This window comes from Lepus europaeus, chromosome 7 (assembly GCF_033115175.1).
Source record: "Lepus europaeus isolate LE1 chromosome 7, mLepTim1.pri, whole genome shotgun sequence".
In the NCBI taxonomy this organism is placed as follows: domain Eukaryota; kingdom Metazoa; phylum Chordata; class Mammalia; order Lagomorpha; family Leporidae; genus Lepus; species Lepus europaeus.
This window is the reverse complement of record NC_084833.1, coordinates 99,897,101-99,909,080: the sequence shown is the minus strand read 5'-3', so window position 1 is coordinate 99,909,080 and position 11,980 is coordinate 99,897,101. Positions and strand designations below refer to the sequence as shown.

Below are 11,980 nucleotides of genomic sequence, written 5' to 3'. Positions count from 1 at the left end.
ACTAGTTAGCCGAGGAAAACTTAATATGTACGGATCCTACAAGGAAAACAAAGTTATAGCTGCTTTCACTCATGCTCCAAGAGAAAACTGGGACAATGTGATGCGGAGTAAGCAGTCGGGAAGCTGGTTTAGGGAAGCTGGACTCTTCCGTATCCCTATAAAAGGATGCTGTCTCTTTAAGCTGTAGGTTGGAGGATTTTTTTTTTTTTAATTTTTGGCAGTCCAGAGGTGGTTTGTTTATTTATTTATTTATTTATTTATTTTTCCACTTCTTGTGCCATGAATTCATTAGTAATGGGTTCCAGCAGCTCGGCTCCTTCCTGCTGGTTCTGACAGAGTGGGCCGTGGGCCTCTCTGGGTGGAGAAGTTGAACGCAGGTGCCCTTCTCTTTGGCTGCCTTGTTTTTCTGATCATTTTCCTTCCCACGTTCCAGGAAGCTATCTCGGCTCTTAGCGTGCTCACTGTGTTCAGTACGCACGTTTGTTCTCTCGGCAAGAATCTTGCCCTTCACCTGTTTGTTTACAACAATGCCAACAGCATGCTGGGTAACACTGTAGACGCTTTCAGTTTTGCCGTGGTAACATTTATGGGGCCTTCTTTTTTGATCAGTACCCGTTCCCTTGGTGTCTACAGTGTCACCTTTCTTGTGAATGCGCATGTGTGTGGCCACAGGAACAGCTCCACGTCTTCTGAAAGGCCTGGAGAACATGCATCGGCGACCTCTCCTCTTTCCCTGTGTGTTCATCATCTCGGCGAATTACTGGAAGGTGGTGGTTCTGGCCAAAAGGAAGGTTTATCTTTTTTTTTTTTTTTTTAAGATTTATTTAAAGGCAGACTCACAGAGAGAAAGGGAGAGACACAGAGGGAGAGAGGTTTTCTATCCTCTGGTCCCTTCTCCAAATGGCCAAAATGTCCAGGGCTGGGCCAGATTGGCACCAGGAGCTTTGTTCTTCCACATGAATGCAGAGCTATCTTCTGCTTGCCCAGACACATGAACAGGGAGTTGGATCAGAAGTGGAGCAGCCAGGAATAGAACTGGCACCCATATGGGATGCTGATGCCGTAGATGGCGGCTTTGCCCGCTATACCACAGCGCTGGCCCCTTGGCGGCCCACTTTATCCTTCTCCTGCTTGGAGGGGGGGATGTCCTGCAGCCTGCTCCTTCCTTTCTGTGGGCCTTTCATCTAGAGGTAAGCCTCTTGACCATGGGGCCATTCTCTTAGGGAAATCAATTAGCTTGGGTTTCTTACATAGTGAGTATTTGATGATATGAAAAGTTTGAATACTTGAACTTAGGTGGAAGGTGCTGTCCCCTTGAAGAGGTTCTGGAGGTGCTTTCTGGTTTTGAAATCAGAAAGCCCATTTACCATCAGGAACCGTTAGGAAAGTTACTTCTCTTAGTCTTGGCGACAATAGCAGTACTGTCCTGTCACCTTGCTATGCAGACTCACGAGGTTCTGTAGATTCAATGCTTAGGACAGTGCCTGCATGAACTGGGGCTCTACAAATGAGAGTTACTTTTACTCTCAAACTGACATTCATGCTGGACCTGGGGTTCCAGGCCACCCATGAAGCCATGTGCTGTCCTCGGCCTGCCCTGTCCCACAATACGATCCTCCTCCTCTGTCTGGTCAAGGGACAAGGGCAAGTAAGCAATCCTCCCTTTAGGTAAGTCCACCTCTTGCTCTTGGATATCAAACCTTTTTGTCACTAACCAAGACCGGGGCATAGACGAAAGCAAGTCTTCCATGTATGTGAGAGACTGTGGGGCACTGCTTTTCTATACATGGTTCTGGTGCCTGCCCGCAAGGTGCTTGTGATCTGGTAAAAGGAAGAGGCCAGTATGTGTGAAGTACTTACCAATAGCAGCTCCTTGGCTGAAGGGCTATCTTGTGACATCCAGGCTTGTCTGAGAGGCTGTGGCTGAGAATCACCAAGCCCAGGATTCTAATCTTGGTTCTGCCGTACAGTAGCTGTGTGGTTTTGAGTAAGTTACTCAGGCTTTCTGGGCCTCATTTTCATCACCTGGAAATGAGGCCATGTACTGTAAATTGTTTGGCACAGTGCAGGGCCCACAGCAAGAGACCTACAAATATTTGCTGTTATTATTATGTGCTTCTTTTGTTCAGGGAAATGAGAGCTCCTTGGTTTTAATCACAGGGGATAGAATTTGGTTAAATTAAGAGGAAGAGAGAATGCTTTCTGGATGAAAGCAGCAACAGCAACACCCAGGGAAGAGTAAGAGCCAGGAAAGAGAAAAGTTTGTCTGAGACTTGTGGGGTGTGTAGCAGGACGTGCACGGAGGGCATAATCCTGGAAGAGCTGAGAGAGGAGGTGGAATCGGCTGCAGAACTGGAGAGGTGGCTTCCTTGTGTGCTCTCCTTGCCTAGCATCAGGAGGTTTGCTCAGTAAATGCTTATTAATTGCTGCTGAACTTCTGGGCCTAATTGTGTGGGCCCCCATCTCTCAGTTCATGAGTTTCATAGCTTTAATACCTTTTGGATCTCTTTACCAAGTTTCCTAAAACTACCTGGTTCAAAGCTCCAGAAATGTTCCTTTTCTTGGAGTGTTGAAGTTTGGGCAACAAGTCCAGGGATACCCACTCTGTGCTGTTGATAATGCAGAAGACGTGGCGCATCTTTCTTCTTAGACTTTGCCTTCCAGACACAAATGTCTGCCTCTGCTTCACTTGGCGTCAGACAGCCATGGGCAAGGTCCTTAACCTCCCATGTTCCATTTGCTCATGTGTAAAATTTGAGTGCTATACCAGTTATCCATTTATTGCCTCTCAGTCGTGGGACCTGCCCCTCACTGAGCATGATGTTAAACTTCGCCTAGTAGAAGGCACCTCCCTGAAAAGTAGATTTTTGTAATTGGTTAATGGGGATGAGTGGCTCTTTTGGGTGTGATAGAAATATTCTGGAATTAGATAGTGGTGATGGCTGCACAACATTGTGAATGGGTGTGGGTACTTCAAAGTGCTTGTGTAAAAATGAAGCTAAAAGGCAAGTTCATTTTGGTACACAAATTTTTTTTATATGTACACTTTTTTTTTTCAGAATAACACTTCCAAGAACTTTTTTGAAGACTCCATGAATTGGAAATCACTTGATTGTATACCTTAAAATAGATGAATTTTTTTTATTTTTTAATTTTTTTTATTTTTGACAGGCAGAGTGGATAGTGAGAGAGAGACAGAGAGAAAGGTCTTCCTTTTGCCGTTGGTTCACCCTCCAATGGCCGCCGTGGTAGCGCGCTGCGGCCGGCGCACCGCGCTGATCCGATGGCAGGAGCCACGTGCTTCTCCTGGTCTCCCATGGGGTGCAGGGCCCAAGGACTTGGGCCATCCTCCACTGCACTCCCTGGCCACAGCAGAGAGCTGGCCTGGAAGAGGGGCAACCGGGACAGGATCGGTGCCCCGACCGGGACTAGAACCCGGTGTGCCGGCGCCGCAAGGCGGAGGATTAGCCTAGTGAGCCGCGGCGCCGGCCAAAATAGATGAATTTTGAAGACTGGCATTTTGGCATAGCTGGTAATGCTGGCATTCCATATAGGTGCTGGTTCATGTCACTTCTCCACTTTTGATCCAACGCCATGCTAATGGCCTGGGAAAAGCAGTAGAAGATGGCCCAAGTACTTGGGCCCCTGCCACCTACATGGGAGACCTGGATGAAGCTCCTGGCTTCAGCCTGGCTCAATAGTGGCCATTGTGGCCATCTGGTCACTTAACCAGCAACTGGAGGATCTCTCTATGTCAAGCACCATTAGGATATTTATAACATCACTTGGGGGCCATACAAAATTATCAACTTAAAAATGAGTCTGCTATAAATTTATTGAATTTTGAGTCTGACCTGTAATTGCCTTGGTAGGGCCAGACCAAATGATTCTGTGGGCTTATACAACCAGTGGGCTGCATATCTCCTGCCCCACACTACCCCAGGAAGAACTTAGAATGAGACTTGAAACATAATGAGTGCTTTATAAACTGTTACTAGTGATTGTATCGTTAGTTGTCTACCATTGGCCCTACCCTTCTTGAGCTAATGAAGCCTTCATACTGTATTCCTGGTTACCACAAACATGTAGCTCTTCCTGCTGTAGGAGAAAGGGTGGGAGAGAAGGGAATGCTTGCACCCCACTCAGTTTCCCTGAGTGGCTCCAGACAGCTGAGCCAGGGGCTAGGAGTAACTCCACATGTGCAAGGATGGCTAGAGCAGACAAGTCCAAAAGAGAGGACCCAGTGTTGGTTTTATGTTCCAGGGCTCTGAGACCAGAGGGTGTTTTGTTTTGTTTTGTTTTTAATTTGAATGGAAGAGTTTCAGAGAGAAGGACAGAGAAATCTTCCATCCACTGGTTCACTCCCCACATGGCTGCAACAGCCAGGGTTGGACCCAACCAAAGCCAGGAGCTTCTTACAGGTCTCTCATGTGGGTGGCAGGGTCCCAAGTCTTTTACTGCTTTTCCCAGTCATTAGCAGGGAACTGGGTCAGAAGTGGAACAGCCGGGACAGGAACTGGTGCTCATATGGGATGCCTTGCAGGCAGTGGTTTAACCAGTTACTCCATGATGCAGACCCCTGAAACTAGAGTTTAACTGGGGTCATGCAGAACCTTGTTGTCACCTGAGTGTTATGCTCCCCAGCTCCCCCTGCTGGGCTGCTCTGGGGAAGGGGAAAGATGGGAGTCCCAGGCTTGAGGCTCTGCAAAACTCTGTAGGTCAGCAGGGCCCGCTGAGGCTCACAGGGCAAGGATATGAGGAAAAGCTGCAAAAATAACATGGTGTGTTTGAAGAAATCCTGGGGAAGTGGTCTGGGAGGGGAATCTTTCCTTGGGATGTCGTCGCAGGTAATGATGGAGGGAGGCAATTGTAGAAAGATATAGGGGCCTAAACAGCGAGCTCCATCCCTTCTTCTTCTTCCACCTTTGTCTCCGTGTTAGTCCTCGTCATGCCACATAGACTAGAAAATCGCTACTTCCACGCTATATCAAGACATCATTGTTTCAGGTCATGCCTACTTCTGAAGCATTCCACGCTTATCCATGCACTTGTTGGACCACTTCTCCTAACTCTTGGTTAGGAAAATGTGGACATTAGTCAAGTCCCTCTCCTTATATCTTCATCCTTGCTTTGTCATGGCTGCTTTTTGGGCCTTGTCAGCGAGTAGGAAGGGAGGATGCTCTACCTTGGGCTGCCTCTCTGCAGAGCTGCGTATGTCCTTAGCCTAATGTTGGGGGTGGGGGAACACCTAAGGCATGTGCCCTGAGGTGTGACACCTCTGTCAATCTGTTGCCACTTTCCACTGAGCCAGTGCACAAAGGCCCAGGGAACAAATGCTATGTAAAAATGTCTACTTCCAGTGTGCATATGTCTGATTGACCTCTATCCCCATGGGGGAGCTGTAGCTTCTAGGTGGCATTGGTTTTGTGGTCCCTGAGTTGCCAGGTTATCCCTCTGAGGACTCCCCTCCGACCTCCCCTCAGACAAAGTTACCAAACATGTTTTTCATCTTTATTAATCTGCTCCTCTTCTCACATTTCTCGGGTCACAGCTGCATTGTTATCTGATGGGCTTGCAGCCAGCCCCATGAAGCCTGACAGTTACAAAGGGTGGATTAGCTGCACAAGAATATTTATTAGAAAAAAAATCCCTTTTTATTCTTCTGTCATTCTGTATGGAGTTGGCCACCCATTGCTGGGTGAGCTAAGAGCAGCCTTTAAGAGCCGAGAGCAGAGCTCCCCTACCTGGGTTATCAGCATCACAGGGGCAGCGGTCATGATATTTTTTGATCACTGTGGACCTTGTCTCCCTTGGCCTCTCCTAGAGGATCCCGTTCATCTTCACAGCTCAGAGCAGTCTGCAATGTGGCTGGTTTTCTCTAAAGAGGGCCATGTTTTTATGAGAGGGGCTCCCCTTTCCTATGGTGTCCAGAGATGCAGATGACTGGAGAACTGAGCACTTGCTAATTGTCTTTGCCTCAGTAGCTCCCCTTCGCTGGAGTGTGTTTAATGGTGTTACAAGAGAAAAGAGATGCTCCACTAGAGAACAGAGGCAGGGACTTTCCTTATCCACGTCTGAAGAAACTCTGCCACTGAGATAATTCTAGGTCCCTGAAAGAGATTGACACGATTGAGGACTTGTTTCTGAGACTTTATTAGTGGTAGGATTGCAAATTGGAGGTGTTCGCGAGCTTGAGAATGGTTCTGATGGCACCACCCCAACCCCTATGAGGTCCCGGGGGCCAAAGTCTGGCAGGATACATGCACTTTGAGTAAACCTTAGGGAGATGTCTGTTTTCCCATCCCAGCCTGGGACCTTGCCGTGCCTGGCTTGCCCAGACCCTAACATCCCTGCTGGGAGGAGGAAAGGAGCCCAAGGTGAATTCTTTTCTGGTCTTTCTGATCCAGTGGTGGTTACCACCTGGAAACCAGGCAGCCCGGGTTCTGGCTGTAATGGGAACACTGAGGAGTCAGGATCCCTGGACCAGAAGTGGGAATCTTTGGAGCATGGAGGGAGAGTCACTGTCAGAGGAGAAAGCAAGGCACAATAAACAGAACTCCAAGGGATCTGGAAAGCAAAACTTGTCAATCCACCAATGCTGGAATCTAAATCCCCTTTGACATCTTCCTCACATTGCCACACATATGGGGACATTTCAACAAGTTCACAGAAAAACGGAATGAGAAGTTAATTTTGGTATAAAAAATTTTGAAACGCATGTATAGTTTGTTTTCATAATGTGCATTTTCTATGAAACTTTTGAAGATCCCTTTGTATGCTCGGATTTCAGCATTTAGGCACCAAAATAAAGTTATTTTTCAAGTCCATTTTTTTCCATAAAATTTTTGAAGTAGTCTCATATTTCTGTAGTGCATTTGCTCTATGCTACAGTCTCAGAGAAGGTATGATTTTTGGAAGAGAATGTGTCTTTCCAGAGAGCTTAGAGACAAGCAAAGAGAACAGCAGGAGCTAGGATGTGGACGAGAGGTCACTGATCATCACAATCCAGCTCTCCTGTCCAGTTTTTCATTTGCCTTACTTTCCTACTACCCCCTCCTTTTTTTTTTTTTTTTTTTTTTCCTATTCTCTCCTCTCTTTGACTAAAACACTCCCTGCCTTCTTGATTGACAGGACACTGGGCCAACCCCACACGGACTCATCACCTCTTCATCCATCCCAGTGTGTTCCTGTTGACTCCTTGGTGTTTGGATGGTGGCACCAGCCTTCCATGAGTCATCTAGGCTCTAGCGTCCAGGTCAGCTTTCATGCCTCCCTTGCTCTGTCTTCTACTTCCAGCTCATTCCAAATTGAGTCCAGTAATTTCTCTTACCTGTGGAGAAGATGCCTGATAGTGCTGAACTGTATGTATGTTGTGTTTTTTTGCTATATGTGCAAAACTATGATGTAGTTTAATTTGTAAATTAGGCATAGTAAGAGATTAAAAATGGTAACAAGTAATACAAAGGATTAAAACAGTATATTGTAGTCCGGCGCCATGGCTCAATAGGCTAATCCTCTGCCTGTGGGAGAGTCCTGGTTGGGGCGCCGGATTCTATCCCAGTTGCTCTTCTTCCAGTCCGGCTCTCTGCTGTGGCCTGGGAAGGCAGTGGAGGATGGCCCAAGTGCTTGGGCCCTGCACCTGCATGGGAGACCAGGGGGAAGCACCTGGCCCCTGGCTTCGGATCGGCGCAGCGCACTGGCCGTGGCGGCTATTTGGAGGGTGAACCAACGGAAGGAAGACCTTTCTCTCTGTCTCTCTCTCTAACTCTGCCTGTCAAAAAATATAAAATAAAAAAATTTAAAAAAACAGTGTACTGTAGTAGGACGTGAATATGGTCTCTCTCAAAGTTGCATAGTGTACTACACCCACCCTTCTTCTTGTGGTGATGAGAGATGATAAAGTGAAGTGAGGTGAATGATGCAGGCATTGGGATGCTGCTCAGGCTGGTGCACAACTGGAAACTCATGGATAGCTTGTTGCTGAGATTTGCCACTTCATGTTTTCAGACCACGGTCGACGCTGGGTCACTGAAACTGTGAGAAGCAGTACTGAGGAAGGGGGCCTACTCTACAGTCTGCTTAGGTTGCACTCAGTATCCCTGGGCACTGAGTCCTAGCAAGCTGGATGCAGATGGGAGGTGCCCTACAGGTTCTAGCCCACAAGGGCCTGCAGTGTTCTCCCAGCTAAGCGCTCTCTTGGGCAACTCTGAGAGTGCATTTCATGGCGATGATCCGGATAGGAGAGGCTGCTCAAGCCTCTGGGCCTGTGCTGGTTCCCTCTGTGTACTGCTCCAGCAGGCTGTTGACCCCACTGGTTCTGGTGGTTCTGAGGCTCTGGTGATCTGGCAAGAGTCTCTAGAGCCTCCACAATGACTCAGCCCTGGGAAGGGAGAGGTCTGGCTTTCTCTTCTGGCAGGGCCCTGAGAGGAACTCGGGCATCTTAGGCTTCCTGGTTCCATGGTCCTTTCTCCTTAGTGTTCTGAGCTTACGTAGGAGATGAGCTTGCATCCCGGTGTATCACTTCATCTCTTTGTGGCTCAGCTTCCTCAACTGATGGGCTGATGATGTTTTTGAGGATTCAATGAATGTCATGATCCTTAGAGAGTCAAACATATTGTGTTATTCTTTACTTGTCATTGTTATGGACCATCTCTTGGAAGTTGTGTTTAACATAATTTGTGTTTAGCTTGTGTTTGACTACCTGTGGTGTGAGGGTGGGAAGTGTCTAGGAAGTCCTCTGGGTGAGAGTAGGTCAGCTCCTGGGAGGAAGTCAGCGTGGACACTTAATTGAATCACTTGGTGCACCTGATTCTTTGAGCTGAATGCTGTGGGGATCCCACCAATCTGACCCAGTGCTGAGTTATGGGACTGTCCTAGTGTTATTTCAATTCTGTGTTGTCTGGGAGCCCTGATTCCTAAGATCTTCTGGAAGAAGTTGCCCTTATTGTCTTACAGTAGATGCAGAGAGAGTTGGCAGTTGTTCCTGGAACCTAATTTTGTAGAATGGTGAGGTGATTGGATTGGGGAAGGAGGGAGAGTGGAAGGGTTGCTATCATGTGAGCTGTCAGTAGGGGGAGCTCTGCCACTGTGGTGGCTCCTCTACATCTCGCTGAAGGGGTCTACAGAGTGGCCCACATTTCTGCCCAAGGAACCCTGGCTGTGTGTTGAAGAGTAGCCAGGTCAGGAGGCACTGGTTGTGGGATTCTCGGCTAGAAAAGAAGTAGAAATCCACTGGTCTACTGCCCAGGGGGTTGCTGGGGTGATCAGGATAACATGCAAAGGAAATGCACCAGTGTCCTGCTTCAGGGAGTCTCAGTCAGGTGAGGAAGGGAGAGAGGAGTGTGACCTCACTAAGAAGCTGCTACAACATCTGCTTACTAGGATTCAGAATTTCCCTCCCTTCCCTGCTTGGGGGAACTGGTCACGTGCGTGTGTGTGTGTGTGTGTGTGTTACAGAGCCTGGGGTTCCTGTGTTGTCCTGTGTGGATACCTTGCATCCAGACTCATTGAGCATCTCTTGGGGAGATACCCGGCATGGCCCGGGCTGATCCCAGAAGTGGGAAGTTTGTACATGGGAGAGTTTCCACACAGCAACAGGTACTTCTTGACTCAGGTCGTCTGTCTTCGTATGCACTTGCTCTCTAGACTCAGACTGGGGTGGGGGGGTGCGGAGATAAGGTGCAGGGAAGCAGCCTTCCATTCCTGTCCACTTTCATTGGTCATGTGAGCTCTAGGGCACAGATGTGAGTGTGCGTTCCCAGGACTCTTGGGGTGGGGGATGGGATGCATAGCATGAGTGTCCATCCCCAGCAGAAGGTCTTAGGGTCAGGGGAACTAGGGTTAGCCTCTGTCAGGAGGCTGTGGAGCCATTTATCCTATGCCTCTCCTCATCAGACTAGACAAGGCCCCGAGAAGCCCCAGGACAGGATGTTAGGCTGGTTGTCCTTTGTGTTCCTGTGTGATAGGATTCTGTGTGGCCTGAATCCTGGCTTTGGGGCAGGTATGAGTCTAGAAGGCCCCAGAGCCAAGCTCAGGAACAATTTCTCATAAACATGTGAGGAGGAAGTGGACTGAAGTTGACAGAAGTGGGTTTTTACCTTCCTAGTGACTTCTGAGGTCAATCTTTGTGCCTTGAACATTGATTTTTTAAGACCGGAATGCCAGGGAATATGGTCAACTGAAGGAAGGATTTGGAGAGCTCTTATTTTTAAAAGATATCTGAAACCTGAAGAACCTTCCCTTCATCTTTCTATGTTGGGACCACAGAGGAGACGGTTTGGCTTAGGTGAGTTTAGGAGGATTCTACCAGACTGAAAGGTTAGAGATTCCCTCCGGGGAACTAGAGAAGGGACAGTTTTTCTGCTATGGTGAAATTTTCAGGGAAGGACTGAGTGACATGTAGAGATGCTGACTCCACTCTTCTGCAGCTTTGGTGTTCTTGTAGGTACCCTGATTTGGTCTCAATGGTATCATGAGAAATGGTTGTGACCGGCCATACCTGTCACCTTTTCTAAGCCTTAGTTTATCATGTTGCTGGGGAAACTCAGCTTCACCTTCTCTTTCCTGCAAGCTGAGTGATCTGTCCCTGCTCTGGCACCAACATCATTTAATGTGTGGCTCAGTTGGGAGCCCATCTTGAAACACAAGTGTACCCTGATGGCTGGACTCGGAGCATCTCCATTCCACTCCAGCTGTCTGTAGCGAGATGCTCCACCCTCGCCGGCCTGTCCTTGGGCTCCCCTGAGCTGAGTCAACAGCATCCCCTCTGCTGACTTGACATTGTGTGGCCAAGCTAAGCCAAGTCTGGTTACAATGAGTTGGTTCATCTGGAAGCTCACATCCTGTATTCTTTTCTAATGCAATGCTTAGCCAACAGGCACCCAGGACTGAAGAACAGCCCTGGGAACGGGGGCTGCTGAGGACGCAGGCATAAGCCAACCGTAAGAGCAGTGTGGATGTGGGAGGCCATCCTGCTGCCAGGTGTTTCTCTCTGTTCCAGGTTGGTTCCTGTCTAGCAACACGATGGCTCTGGCTGGCAGTCAGACATCCACTGCTGGTGCTTGTTGGTGGCTTGGCTCCCCTCCATCCAACCAGGGCATTTGGACTTCTTTTCTGTGTTCTGCAAGCCAGTAGTTCTCCTTGGAAACTGCTGTCAGTAATGTCATTTCCCATCCTGGTCCCAAGGAAGAGGCTTCTTTATTTCCTCCACATCAATACGTTCCCATGGCCTTGGCTCAAATATGAAAACCTCAGGGAATGCTAGTGCTGAGGGGAGAGGCAGAGATAAAAGGGCACACACAGGAGGTGGTGAAAACAGAAATAGAGTGAGGTTTGATTGGTCACCGGTGGTGGATAAAGCTTTGAAACGCCAGGATTGTAAGTCAGCTGAGAAGGCAGCTGGTCACAGGCCCATTCCTTGCTTCCTGGCCTGTTCCTTGGTTCCTGGATGTGGGTTGTTTGTCAAGAACCCTGGCAGTTCTGAGAGCCCCAGACTTCTGTTGACTTCTGTTATTGAATGAATTTTGTGTCCCCTGCCCTAGTCATATGTAGAAGTCCTTGTGTTGTGACTGTGTTTGGACATAGGGTATTTTAAGATTTATTTATTTGTTTAAAACTCAGAGTTACATTGGGAGAGAAGGAGAGACAGAAAGAGAGGTCTTCCATCTACTGGTTCACTCCCCAATTGGCCGCAATGGTCAGAGCTGTGCCAATCTGAAGCCAGGAGCTTCTTCCAGGTCTCCCACACAGGTGCAGGGGCCATCCTCCACCGCTTTCCCAGGCCACAGCAGAGAGCAGGATCAGAAGTGGAGCAGCTGGGTCTTGAACCGGTGCCCATATGGGGTTCCGGCGCTTCAGGCTAGGGCGTTAACCCACTGTACCACAGTGCCAGCCCCAGGAGTGGTATCTTTTTAAGAAGAGAATAGAACACAGTCAGGTACAGAAGGAATAACATGCAAAGACAGGAGACGTCCTCAGCAGA

General features: G+C 48.4%; 1 pseudogene; it reads right to left on the bottom strand.

The window, feature by feature from the left end:
* Window positions 1-257: 257 nt before the first annotated feature.
* Window positions 258-1,729, bottom strand: LOC133763908 (large ribosomal subunit protein eL21-like; annotated as a pseudogene).
* Window positions 1,730-11,980: the final 10,251 nt, after the last annotated feature.